Source organism: Sapajus apella, unplaced genomic scaffold, assembly GCF_009761245.1.
Source record: "Sapajus apella isolate SASKATOON/1434 unplaced genomic scaffold, GSC_monkey_1.0 scaffold38, whole genome shotgun sequence".
Taxonomy (NCBI): Eukaryota; Metazoa; Chordata; class Mammalia; order Primates; family Cebidae; genus Sapajus; species Sapajus apella.
This window is the reverse complement of record NW_022436978.1, coordinates 4,512,812-4,527,445: the sequence shown is the minus strand read 5'-3', so window position 1 is coordinate 4,527,445 and position 14,634 is coordinate 4,512,812. Positions and strand designations below refer to the sequence as shown.

Below are 14,634 nucleotides of genomic sequence, written 5' to 3'. Positions count from 1 at the left end.
CGGCTCACCGCAACCTCCGCCTCCCGGGTTCAGGCAATTCTCCTGCCCCAGCCTCCTGAGTCGCTGGGATTACAGGCACGCGCCACCATGCCCAGCTAATTTTTTGTATTTTTTTAGTAGAGACGGGGTTTCACCAAATTCTTAAAAGAAAGCTAAAAATATGTATATAGTTCATTACAGTTTTTGTGGAATTTATCTAAAAAATAAGTAAACCAAATATACATATAAAAGTTCATTACAGATTATTTATGCATTTATGGCAAAAACAACTTAATACTTCAATGTCCATCAACAAGAAATTGGCTAAAGTATGGTACAATAGTATGGTACAAAAGTATGGTACAATACGATAGAGCCATTAATATTAAGATACAGACCCAACTATATTTATTAACACGGAGAGATTTCCTAATACATTGTAAGGTAAAAAATGTAAAGTATGATCACATATAAATATATGTAATAAATAGATAGCAATAGCAAAATAATAGTAGCTATCATTTGCTAATGATTTACTACATGCAAGGAAGTGGTAAATCATAGCCCAGTGTACATTTTATGTGAAGAAGAAATTTTAATGCTTCCATTTTACCAATAAGAAAACTTAGGTAAAAGAGGTTAGATTGTCCAACATCTTGCAATAGCAAACAGTGGAGCTGGGATTCACAACCAGACAGCCTGACACCAAAGTCCACCTCCTGAAGCATGTGTATATGCACACATCAAGCTAGTGTGTGTGTGTGTGTTTATATGAATGAAAACTGCATCAATGGCTGCTCAGATATATTTCTCCAAATTATTCTTCCTAAGTAATAGCATTTGGGATGATTTTTATTTTATTACTTTTTTTAATTTGATTTTTAATGAGTGGGGTTTTTTTTTTTTTTTTTTTTTGAGATGGAGTTTTGCTTGTGTTGCCCAGGCTGCAGTGCAATGGTGCTCTCTCAGCTCACTGCAACTCTGCCTCCTGGGTTCAAGTGATTCTCATGCCCCAGCCTCCTGAGTACCTGGGATTACAGGTGCCCGCCACCACATCCAGCTAATTTTTTTTTTTTTTTTTTGGTAGAGATGAGGTTTTGCTATGTTGGTCAGGCTGGTCTTGAACTCCTGACCTCAGGCTATCCACCCGCCTCAGTCTCCCAAAGTGCTGGGATTATAGGTGTGAGCCACAGTGCCCAGCCTATGAGTGGGTATTTTTTATAATCAGAAAAAAAGTGGCTCTGTATTTGGAAAATACTACAGAAGCTTCACATTCTCAACAGTAAATGTAGAATATATACTTTAGTTAAGGCCAAATGATATTTTTAAACTATATAATACAAGATATTTTGCTTTTCTTCACCAGACTAAAGGCATGGCAACCTTGTATAAAAACTACCTAGATTTAAAATTTGGTTTGTTCTGAGAAAAGGTTAACAGTGAAATGTCTTCTATTCAACCATACACGAAATAAAAGGATCCATATATAAAGCACATCACCTTCTATCCAGCTCCTACCCAGGAGCCTGCAAAGCTTCAGGGAGCTGAACAATGACAGGCTCTTTAAGAGGGGAAGGAGTCTTAGGGATCAGTTAGTCCCTCACTATCATGCTATGCAGACCCAAAGTCACACCACCAGTGTGGCAGAAGCAGAACTGGAATCCAATGCTCTTTGAACACCACCCTGCCATCAGAAGACAACCTTTTGTCTTTTCTTTTTGTGAACCTACCAGCCAATAAAGTCCAAGTCCATATTATGCCCCCATCATAGAAATAACACTAGCCTTGCTACAATCATGCAGCTGCATGCTGTAAATGATAGCTAGTCTCAATAAAAACCTCAGGACTAACACAAGTGCTGGCATTGCTTTGATTCTGCTTTATGCAATGAGAACCATGTAGGTAGGGGAAGACAGGCTGCTGGGCTTTTTTAGTGGAAGTTGGTAAGTCTGGCCCTTTTAAGGCTCCAGGGCATAAGATGCTCTTGGAGCTTTGAATACTGCAGTGACAGTAAGAACCAGTTCTGCTCCTCTTGTGCCCACTTTCAGCCACTCTACACTTGTGCCGGCCGTCATGCCACAGTGCATGTACAGGCCAGCTTACTTAAGCCGTCTCTTCTTTCTGTCCCTGCAATTCCATTCAGGGGTGCCCTCTGCTCAGGAAATGTCTGTGCCCATATGGTAATCCCACTTGGGTATGTCCACTCCTCAGGGAACTTCTGTATAGTAATACCTCTGGGTATGCCCTCTCTTTGGGCTACTGCTGCCCCTCTCTGTGTTTTTACATGCAGTAGAATTATGGGTGTGACAGACTTTCATCTTGCAGTTCACTGGCCAGTGGAATCCAGGCTTGCTCCAGTCTCTCCTCCCATTAACTGGCTCAATGACATAAATATCAAATGTAAAGTGGTAGAAACAAGAAGCCTCATGGAAGCCTTGGCCTAAACTGAGTTCTGGAATCTACTTTTACCAGAGGGTCTTAATGGGAACTTGCTCTACTGTTACCAAGCATACAAAATGAAAAAGTGGAACCAAAACACCAGATGCAGATATGAAGGCTTTAAGTGTTCCTGAAGTTGTAGCAGGAACCTTATGGTTCCAGTTGGGGCCAATCTAAAAACAATCAATCATTCAACATACAGAGTTCCTGGGCACCAAAGAGTAGGAAAATTTCTGCTATTGCAGCCAATATCCTCCTTTGATCAGGACTCTCAGCCAGGACAGTAGCCAGGGTGACTAAAAGGCACAGAGCAGCCAGGTTCCACACAGGCCTTGGGACACGGGATCAAGAGACAGCAATTCCAAATTGTGTTATCAGGTGTTGAACTGCGTACAGGGCCAAAGAGAGACCTACAAATAAGTTAGATTCATGAGGCTTTTACATTAATAACTGGGTCACTGGCCCACAAGAGGTAAATCCCGACCGTGGTGGTCAAGATGTAGAGAAACACACAGTGAGTTCACCACGGAGAGGTTGGGAGGGGGGAGGAGAGAGGGGAGTTATTTTAACAAGGATCAGGAAAAGAATAATGAAGTGTTTATTCTGTGTATTATTCTCTTCCTGAGTTTGAGTAAAGAAAAAAAAAAGTCAATGGAATTATTCCAAATTCAAAGGTTAAGAAGGAAATATATAACCTTATTCCAGATTCGAGGAGAAACAGGAACCAAAAGTATTCTCGGTCATGAAGCAGAATAGAAAACACTTCACTTCAGTAAGCGAAAAATGAAGGGCCACACTGCCCAAGCTGGAAGATGAGAGGAATCTCCGTAGGACAAAAGTTGCAATTTTAATGGCCAGGCAAAAATAGGGCCAGGCCATCTCCAGAGGACCTAAGATGCGGAGACACTACTTACCTACAGGCAGGCAGTTAATTGTGAGAGCAACTGTGGGAGCCTCCCTCCTTGATACCTAGGTCAGCTGCCTTGGGGAGTCACACATGTAGACAGACACGAGTAGAAAATCAGCCCCACATAGACCCATCCTTATTATAATTGTTTCTTGGTAACACAGATAATTTAGGGAAGCTGGTAAGGGCCACTCCCTGAGGGAACGCCATGCCCTCAGGATTCCACAGGAAGGGAAGGTACAGGAGAGGGGAGACACAGGATACTGAAGACAGTCCTGCCACAACGTCCAGGCCCAGGCCTGATTAGATGCTGCACTGACCTCTGCACATAATCACCCAGCTGAGTCTAGCCATGGAAGCACCAGTGAGGAAAACAAGAATATTTCCTCCTCTCACTCATGCCTCCATCTACTCTCATTACCCTAGATACTGCCAAGAGTTTGCTTTTTTTGGCTAGAATAATATCGGAAATATACTGTGGCTTCTTAGTAGAAATGCTCTAGAGGCTATGAGGTAGCCCTGGGCTGAAGACGTTCCCAAGACACACAGACCTTTAAACCTGGGACAAGTTGGTCATGCTTGGTAAAGAGTAAAGGTCATTACTCTTTCCTCCAAAATACCCAGGGACTAGAGTCAGCATCTGGCACTCTACTTCTGAAAGATTCCCACTGCCAATTCATAGATTAATAAAAGCGATAATAAGCATGGATTACTCAGATCATCCTTTCTATTCTGTAACTCCCAGGTGATTTAGAAATGGCATATAAAAGTAATTAAAAGGCACCTTATTGGTTATACATCTTAAACAGTAGTCTACTTACATAAAAAAAAGTGAGATAAATATCCCCTTCTAAGGGATGAGTTTTGGATATGAATTCAGGGTAGATGTATGCTTTCTAGCAGGCCTGCTTTACTTTACAAGTCTGCACCAGGTCATCCTGTTTAGGAGGATGCTCAGATTAAACAGGGCTAAGGACATATGACAACTAAATACAGTGTAGGATCCCTGACTGGATCATAAACATTAACAAGACAATTAGTGAAATTTGAATAAGTCTGTCTATTACACTTAATAGAATTATATCAATGTAAATTTCCCGGTTTCAATAATTGTACCAGAGTCATATAAGATGTTCACATCTGGGGAAGCGAGGTGAAGGGCATAGGGAAATCTGTACTATTTTTGCAACTTTTTGTAAATCTAAAGTTATTTCAAAATAAAAAACTTTTTAAAAAGAGCCTTTTCCAGGGGCTGGGCATAGTGGCTCAGGGCTGTAATCCCAGCACTTTGGGAGACTTTGGTGGGTAGCTCCATTGAGCTCAAGAGTTCAAGACCAGTGTGGGCAACATGGCGAAACCCTGTATCTACAATAAATACAACAAAATAAGAAAATTAGCTGGACATGGTGAAGCGTGCTTGTAGTCCCAGCTACCCAGGAGGCTCACCTAGCCCAGAGGTTGAGGCTGTGGTGAGCCATGATTGCACCACTGCACACACTCCAGCCTGAGCAACAGAATGAGACCTTGTCAAAAAAAAAAAAAAAAAAAATCCTCTTCCAAAAAATCCATAATTTCCTTTTTCTAACACATACACACAAAAACTCATACACATTAAAAATACCTTTTGATTCACGTATGACATGAGACTTAAGAGCTTGTAACTATTAAAACAAAACTTTATTGCTTATAAAAACAGAAAGCTAGAGACAATTTAGCTATCTGATAGATGAGCAATAGGCTAGTATACCACAGCTGTCATGCAAGCCATGACAAATACATCTATCTTGGGCAACACTGATTTTTTCACCTCCAAGCACAGTATTAGGCACATACCTAAAACTCTAATATTTAATAAAAGAATGAATCCATATGATGAATGATTATACAAGCATTTTCAAAGATGTTTAAGAAGAATTTATAGTGATCCACGAAAATGCTAAGTGAGAAAATATAAGGTGGAAAGAGAAAGCAATAGTATGAAGTAATATAACAATATTACTCCAATTATGTAACAATACTACCCCAATTTTGTGTATATTCATATACACAAAAATACAAAAATTAGGAAGAAATGCATCAAAATGTTAATACATGTGGCAAAATTACAGATTTTAATTTTCATCCTTATACTTTTCTCTGTCTTCCAAGTCTACAATGAAAGACAGTTGGCCGGGTGCGGTGGCTCATGCCTGTAACCACTTTGGGAGGCCAAGGTGGGCAGATCACCTGAGATCAGGAGTTCAAGACCAGCCTGACCAACATGGTGAAATCCCATAGAGAAAAAAAATGTGTTTTCTCTGCTAAAAACACAGAAATTAGCCGGGCGTGGTGGCAGGTGCCTGTAATCCCAGCTACTCAGGAGGCTAAGACTGGAGAATTGCTTGAACCTGGGCGGCGGAGGGTGCAGTGAGCCAAGATTGCACCACCTCACTCTAGCCTGGGCGACAGAGCAAGACTCCGTCTTAAAAAAAAAAAAAAAAGGTTTCAGTGGGTTTAAGTGCATACACACACTCCAATTTACCAAGCTTTTTCTATGCCCTTCCATTATTTTAGATTTTTTAAATTTCATTCTTCGTCTACAACTCTAAGATTATTTCAGCAACAGCTGTTCAGAACAGACGATTTACTTTCCACAGAGAATTCTAAATTGTTTATCACGCAGAATGGTCCCTTAGAAAACATCTCGTCCTCTAGACTTGTAGGACTTTAAGTTGAAAGTAGGCAGTACAAAGTGGATTTAACCGCTTTAAACCCCACAGGATTAGATTTAAACTCCGCAGGATTTGAGGCAATATGATACAACTGTGTTTTGAGTCTTAATAAACCTCAGCTGCACCTTTTAAGCCTGGGACCTCCATACACCGTCCTGTTGGAATAAGGTTTTACAGAAGGCAGCGCACACCAATGCTAGCACTGTGAAGGCACCCGAAAAATCAGACGCCGCCTGTAGGGGAGAACCCCATTCCATTCACGTTTCTCAGGTGTCCCGGGCACTAGCCAGACAGGTGTCTATTATTTAAACTGTACAGTATGTCCCAGTCAAAAGCCTGGAAACCCAATCACCTCATGTGAGCATTATCCTGCAACTCCGCTCCGGCCAACCCCGCCTGGAGACAGCCTAGCCCGCCCTGATCGCGGGACTGCCGGGAAGTAAGAAGCCCGGGCCCCTGAAGCTGGCCCTTCCAAAGAGCACCCTTCACTCCGCTCCGACGACAACCCCACCCATTGCCTTCTTTCCCAGAGCGCTGAGGCCCCCACATCCCCCATCCTGACTCCACCAGCCCCGAATTTCCGCCTGACGGCGTTTCTCTCAGGACTCAAACCTTCGCCCTCAGACCCATACCCCCTCCACAAACCTCTGCCCTCCCCAGCGACCGCCACTCCCCATAACACCTTCACCCGTCCCTGCCCCCACAGCCTCCGCGCCCATCCTGGTCCCACTTCCCATCCCCAGGGGTGCCGACACCGAGAAGCGCCCAGGGAACGCAGGGCGGCTGCCGGGAGGAGCCCCTGGAGGCTGCAGCGGCCGAGGCTCAGTCACTGCACGGAGCCGGGCTCTGCGCCTCGGACAGCTGGGGGTCTGTGGTGTCCTCCCCCACTCACCGCCCGCCGCACCACTCCACGTCTTCGGGGGCGGGCCCGAGAGCCGGCGACAACCGGAGGCCGGGAAAGCTAGCGCTCGGTGCCGGGGGCGGGCCGGGCCTGAGGGGTGGGCGCCGGCGAGGGCTGGGCGTGTCGGACTCGGCGGAGCCTAGACGCGGTCGCACGCAGGAGGGGGCGGGGCCACGGCGGGAGAGGCGGGGCCTCACTGGGCGGTCGCCTTGGAGGAGAACCTTGACCGGAACCGATCTGGAGAAACAAAAGGCGGCCCTTACTGGGCTGTCGCCCGGAACGGGAACCCAGGCCTGCAAAAAGGGAGGGGCGTGCCTAGCATACCGTACCACCCATCGGGATCCGGAGGGCAGCGGGAGAGGCGGGGCCGAGAAGGAAGAGGCCTGGTTGGGCTGTCACTCCGAGCTGGGGCGGCACGCCGCTGAGGTCTCCAACAGTGAGCGATCGGGGCGGGGAAAAGGAATACGCTCCTTCACATTTCCCTCTTCCATCTCTTACAGACCAGGGCCTGATTTTCTGGTCACTTTCGGGTATAAGAAGAAGTCTCATTTTAACTGTAGCTCACTTTCAAGTTGTGAAAAACGCAGATCCATTTATAATTAAAACCTAACATCCAACTACAGTCAAATCCCTTTCAATAGTTTATAGGGTTTCCCAGCCTCTTACCTCTCTGAAAACCTCTTTTACTCTCCTACTTACTCCTCTCCAGCCCCACTGGTACCCTTGCTCCTCCTAGAACTCGCCAAACCAGACACCCTCCACCTCCTGACTCAGGGTCTTTGCCCCAGTCATTCCCTCTGCCCAGACGGCTCTTCCCTTAGATAGCTGCTTGGCTCACTTCCTCACCTCCCTCAGTCTGCTGGACTCTCACTTTCTCCCTGAGGCCCTTTCTAACCATCCTACCTAATATCTCTTCTTATCTCCTCCCCCTCCTACCATTTCCTTACCTGCTCTCCTATTTCTTCTGTCCACCACATTTATTGACTTGTTGTTGTTTTGAGATACAGAGTCTCCCTTTGTCATCTAGGCTGGAGTGCAGTGGCACAATCTTGGCTTACTGCAACCTCTGCCTCCTGGGTTCAAGCGATTCTCCTGACTCAGCCTCCTAAATAGCTGGGATTACAGGCGTGTGCCACAACGCCCAGGTAATTGTTGTATTTTTTTTGTAGAGACAGAGTTTCGCCATGTTGGCCAAGCTGGTCTCGAACGACTGACCTCAGGTGATGCAGCTGCCTTGGCCTCAGAAAGTGCTGGGATTACAAGTATGAGCCACCGCGCCTGCCCCACACTTACTGACTTAACATTTTATGTTGTTTCATTTATTGTCAGTCTCTCTCCCTAGAATGTAAGTTTCACAGGGCAGGGATTTTTGCCGGTTTTGTCCATTGATATATAGTAGTTCCCCCTTATCTGCAGTTTGGCTTTAAGTGTTTTTAGTTACCCAGGGTCTACCACAGTCTGAAAATAGGTGAGGCCAGAACAATAAGATATTTGGAGAGAGAGAGAGAGAGAGAGAGAGGGAGAGAGAGACCATATTCACTTTTTATTACAGTCTGTTTTTATAACTTTTCTATTATTCATTGTTGTTAATCCCTTACTGTACCTAATTTATAAATGAAACTTTATCATAGGTATGTATGTTTATATAGGAAAGAATAAACATAGTGTACATAGAGTTTTATACTATCCTCAGTTTCAAGCATCCACTGGGGATCTTGGAATGTATCTCCTGCAGATAATGGAGGATTACCCTATCCCCAATGTTTAGAACAGTGTTAGGTCCATAGTAGACAAACAATAACATGAAATGAAAAATAAAAAAATGAATGGACACTTTCTGCCTCCGTACATCCAGCTTTGGCCAGATCGATGCCTTAACGAACTACAGTGGGGAGAAGGCTGGTCTGCTCTTTATTCTCTACCCTTCTCTGGATCTACCAGGTTCCAGGCAGGAGGCAGGGAGACTAAAGAAAGGAGCAGAAGACTAATTACTTGGTAGGAGCAGTTTGTCATTCTTTCTAGACCACTGATGCTAGCATGTCAGCTCACAACATTATTAACCAGCTCTTGTGCAGCTGTCTTTTTGTAGGTCCTGTGTGGGTATGTCCAGAAGAGGTTCTGAAAATCAGGATAAATTATTTATGAACTTCAATAAGTTTAGACATAAATTACTCATTAGACTTTTGTTTTTAAATTGTACTCTTCCTATCTTCTTATCCTTGAACTTATGGCCATCCTTCATATAACTTCATTTTCTTATATTTATGTGACTGGAGGAATTAGGAAAAAAAAATTGAATGGAAACATAAAAGTCCTTTTCTCATGGGTAATCTTATTTCATTTCCACTGTTAACACATTAAAACTTAACACATTTCTGTTAAGTATGGTAAATTGTTGGATAACATAAATGGCAAACCTGAGTTAATGACATAGATCCCCATATGGTAGTCCCCATTATCCATGTTTCAGTACCCCCACTGGATGCCTGAAACCACAGATGGTACTGAACCCTGTATATTTATGTTTTTTTAACTTAATAGCCTAGATGACTACTAAGTGACTAACAGGCATGTAGCATTGATATAGTTTGCATCTGTGTCCTCATTCAAATCTCACATTGAATTGTAATCTCCAGTATTAGAGGTGGGGCCTGGTGGGAGGTGATTGGATCATGGGAGTAGATTTCTCCTGAATGATTTAGCACCATCCTCTTGGTGCTGTCCTCAAAATAGTGAGTGACTTTTCACAAAATCTGGCTGTTTAAAAGTGTGTGGCATCTTCTTCTGTGTTGCTCCTGCTCTGGCCATGTGATATGCCTGCTCCCTCTTCACTTATAAGTTTCCTAAAGCCTTCCCAGAAGCCAACCAGATGCCAGCATCATGCTTCCTGCACAGCCTGCAAAGCCATGAGCCAATTAAATCTCTTTGCTTTATAAATTACCCAGTCTCAGTTATTTTTTTATAGCATTATGAGAATGGACGAACACAAGGACCTACAGTATGGGTACACCAGACAAAGAGATGATTCACATGCAGGAGGGATGGAGTGGGACAGTGTGAGATTTCATCACAATACTCGGATTGGCACACAATTTAAAACTTATGAATTATTTCTGGAATTTTCCATGTAATGTTTTCCGACCTCAGTTGATTGAAGGTAACTGAAACCATGGAAAGAGAAACTGTAGCTAAGAGGAACTACTGTATCCATTACCTATGACTACATGTCAAACAATTACACAGAATTAGGGATTCCTTTCTCCACTTGTCTTTTTTGGGGGATTTCCTCCATGTTCTTCTCTCTGGCTTCCAAGAGTTCCTTTTCCCAACTCCTCTGTCCAGGAGGATAGGTTTTCTCCCAGGTGACCATGTCACTGTACCACTGCAAGGCAGCTCCCTGACTGGGAATGGCTTCAGGGCAAGGGAGGGAAAGAAAAAAGCAATCAGCAGTTTCTACCACTTTCTCTAGCTTGCAGCAGCCTTTTTTCCTGGTCCTGTGGCTACATGGTCAGGCTTCTCTCTGATGTTTTGCTGATAGTGTCTGGTTGACAATTCCCAACTCATTCTGTCTTCAGATCAAAGCGAAGAGGTAGAGGAGAAAAAAATAAAAACAGGAATCTCACCACTCCTGTATCAGTCTTTCTTCAGGTTTGAGTTCCCTGCCCAATCTGCCTGCTATTATTTACTTTTCAGAGTCCTTGGGTAGTTATTCTTTATAGTTTATCTAGAGGTTTTAGTAGTGATCAATCAGTAGGAGACATGGGCAGCAGTGGACTTACTCTATTTTGGTCAGAAATGGAACTTGTCAATCTAATAAAAAAATATTTTAACTGGTATTTTTCTTGTGAAGAGGGAGGTTGAGAGCATCTTCTCAGGTTAAAGAAACATTTGTATTTCCTATCCTGTGAACTATCTATGTATATACATTGTCTAATTTTCTACTAAGTATAGAAACTTTTTATATAATAGTAAGAGTAGTCATTTTTCTTATGAATGTCAAAATTTTCCTCAGTTTGTCATGTCCTTTTATTTCTCTTATGCTGTTTTGTTTGTTTGCTTTTGTTTTTGTTTATTGGCCAAGAAAACTTTTTCTAACTGGTCAATTTTACCAAATTTTCTGTTACTACTTCTGGGTTGTATCATACTTAGAAAGATCTCCACCTCTCTTCAATTACTTTTTTTTTTTTAAATGGAGTCTAGCTCTGTTGCCCAAGCTGTAGTGCAGTGGCGTGATCTTGGCTTACTGTGACCTCCGCCTCAACGGTTTAAGCACTTCTCTTGCCTCAGCCTCCCAAGAGCTGGGACTACAGGCATGAACCACCATGCCCAGCTAATTTTTGTATCTTTAATAGAGATGGGTTTTCACCATGTTGGTCAGGTTGGCCTCAAACTCCTGACCTCAAGTAATCCACCTGCCTCGGCCTCCCAAAGTGCTAGGATTATAGGTATGAGCCATCATGCCTGGCCTCAATTATTTTTTAGATCCTTCCAGGGTTTGTTTTTTACATCTCATGATGTTACATTCTTTACTTTAAAAATCTGACCAATCAAGAATTTGTTTTCATGTGAGGTAAGTGGAGTGGATCTAATTTTATATCTTAATAGCTATACATTTTTCTAACCCCATTTCATTAATAATCCATCTTTCCTTTACTGGTTTTAAATGTCACGACTATCATATACTAAATTTCCTATTTATGAACTTTCTATTCTATACTATCAATCCATTGGTTTATCTATATGCAAGACTCATAAGATTTTAATTTTTGAATCTTCATAGTACTTCATTCTCTTTCTTTAAACTCTACAATACAATCAGAAAAGTCAACTCACCCACCCACCTAGCTGTTCCTGTATCTCTCATTCCCTTCATAACCATCTAAGTAGCAGCCACTGAAGACTCATTGTCAGTAAACTGTTCATCCAAGGTGACCACGTCATTTCACTGTTCATCCAAGGTGATAATGTACATAATTTTTATTCTTTGCGTCTAGATTCACAGCATCCCATTTTCCACTAAGTGACAAGGCCACCATCCACCATGGTCTTCAAAACCAGCCAGTCCCAGATTCCCAGTTTCAGGGTCTGATTTCTACAACCACTTCCAATACCAACTTGTCAGTCAAATTTCAGTGCAGAAAACAGAAATCACTCTGTGTATTTTACACAGGAAGATATTTAATACAGAGAACTAAGTTCTTACAAATTCTGTGGAAGGCCTGAAGTAGCAGCTCTGGGCTGGACATCTTGGAGTGAACAACTCTACTGGGCTGGTCTATCAAGGGAGCTGCTGGGTCTGAGGCCACTGGAGCCAGGCTAGGCCTGGAACCACAGCCATGGTCTGTATGTGGACACCTTAATCTGTGATCTGGGGATTTCTGAGTTTGATCAAGAAGCTGCCAGAGTCACTACTGCTTCTTATCACCCAGGAAGCTAAAGAATAAGGTCTGAAACTTGTGACAAAGAAGCCACAACCTTCCTATTCAGGGGAAGGCATCCAGAGCCACATGAGGATGGTTTCCTAACCTCCACCTGCTTGATACCAAAAGAGTACATCTAACTGGAGAGGCTGATATTGTTTTTAGGACTCCAACCCCTATACATCTTTACATAAATCTTGCTCGTTTCTTATAGAGTTTATTTCTAGGTAATTTATCTTTCTCACTGCTAAAGAAACTGTTTCTTCCATTATATCTTCTGATTAGTTGTTGCATGTATATATATATCATTAATTTCTGTATATTAATATACTCAGAATAAAATCTCATAGTTTATAGTAGTTATTTTTTTTTTCTTCTCTAAGGAATCAAACAAATTTATTTTAGACAGGAAAGATTGAACAAAAGAAAAAGTTTTATCCTAAACTTTCCCAATAGTCATCTTCTGGACTATGTTATCAACTCTGTCAGTCACATGAGTTGCCTGTAAAAATTGTGTAATTCAATTGAAGAGTCAAGTTTGCAAATAACAACCTTTCCATTCTCTCTGCTTTAGAACAATTCTCAAAACACATTTATTATGCTCCCAACCCATAACTGTTCAATTAGGTTTTTCTTCTAAAAATAACTTGGATCAATAGAATCATTTACTTTATACATATTCAAAAACAGAACTCATCCATTTTCTTCAGTGTGCCATGGAGGGGAAAACTAGTCCAACCAAACAGATGTAGTAAAAAGTATGTTTCTTGTTTTGGCTTCTTTGTGTTAATGACCAGAGAAAATTCTTTGTTGTTTTTCATCTTGGCTTCAACATGATGTGTGAATATCCGTTTCTTCCTCTGAATCTTACCCTGGTATCCAACATTGATCTTTTACACTCAAAAAATGAGTATTTCAAAGCTTTGCAGTATCCTTCCTTCAAACACTGCCGAGGGGATTTTCCTTCCTGGACCACACAGTCCGACAGCAGCAGACACATGCCCAGGTCCTCCTTTGGGTAGGACCGCCCTCCAGCTTGTCCTCATAATACTGGAGCATTATGGCACTTCCTGTCTGCTGCAGACTCGACTTTCTTCCAGTACAACGGCTGCGACCTGGCCGTGAGTGAGGACCCCGCAGCAAGGGACCAGAATTCATCTATTAGTAGTTGGTTCTTTAGGATTTCCAAGTTTACAGTCATAGAATCTGAACATAATAATAATTTTTCCTCCTTTCTTATTTCTGGTATTAAGAAAATGTTTTTGGTGTTTACTCAGCAAGGAGGAGATTGACTTTGGATTTGAGATAAACATTTTATCGTTAAGAATTTATCAATTCTGCCGGGCGCGGTGGCTCACGCTTGTAATCCCAGCACTTTGGGAGGCCGAGGCGGGTGGATCACGAGGTCAAGAGATCGAGACCATCCTGGTCAACATGGTGAAACCCCGTCTCTACTAAAAATACAAAAATTAGCTGGGCATGGTGGTGCACGCCTGTAGTCCCAGCTACTCGGGAGGCTGAGGCAGGAGAATTGCTTGAACCCAGGAGACGGAGGTTGCGGTGAGCCGAGATCACGCCATTGCACTCCAGCCTGGGTAACATGAGTGAAACTCCGTCTCAAAAAAAAAAAAAAAGAATTTATCAATTCTTATTTCATTGAAATTCTTTACCTATTAAGGATGAATGCTGAATTTTATTATATGCCTTTTCATCATCAATGGAGACAGTCATGTTATATTTTTTCTTAGTGATTTTGAGTTTTGTTAATAGGTTTCCTTATTTAGCCTTTATTCTGAAAGAAATGGGGAGTCACTGGGGAATTCTGAGCAGATAAGCAACATTATTCAGACTTAGATCTTAACAGAATTACTCAGGGTTCTGTGTTGAAATACACAGCAGAAACACAAGGATGGAGGCTGGCTATTAGAACCTTTGAGACAAGAGATGGATTGATTGTACCAGGGTGGTAGCAGCAGAAGTGATGAGAAGCAGTTAGATTTTAGAAATATTTTGAAGATAGAATTTTCAGAAATTGATGACATATGAGATGTAAGTATGAGAGAAAGGAGAGTCAACTGATAACTGAGGTAGGTAAAACTATAGGAAAAGCAGATTTGGGAGAAATTCAGGAGCCCTGTGATGGATACTTGGGGTTTTGAGATGCCTCTTGGAAATCTGAATCAGTAAATAGGCCTCTGACATTCAGGAGAAAGGTTGACTAGAGGTAAGAATTTGCAAGTTATCAACACAAAGATGATATTTAATGCTATGAGACTG

At 42.4% G+C, this 14,634-nt stretch overlaps 1 protein-coding gene and 1 pseudogene across 14 annotated transcripts in view; both read right to left on the bottom strand.

The window, feature by feature from the left end:
• ANO10 (anoctamin 10) overlaps positions 1-7,060 on the bottom strand; it is a 233,691-nt gene extending 226,631 nt beyond the window's left edge. For 13 of the 14 annotated variants that reach the window (XR_004275084.1, XM_032298102.1, XM_032298109.1 and 10 more), the window contains exon 1: positions 6,929-7,060. The gene's annotated coding sequence lies outside the window, so the exon portion shown is untranslated. The remainder of the gene's footprint in view (positions 1-6,928) is intronic. The other variant, XM_032298103.1, reaches the window with a different exon arrangement.
• A 6,016-nt stretch (positions 7,061-13,076) lies between these two features.
• Positions 13,077-13,690, bottom strand: LOC116564776 (annotated as a pseudogene).
• Between the last annotated feature and the right edge of the window lie 944 nt (positions 13,691-14,634).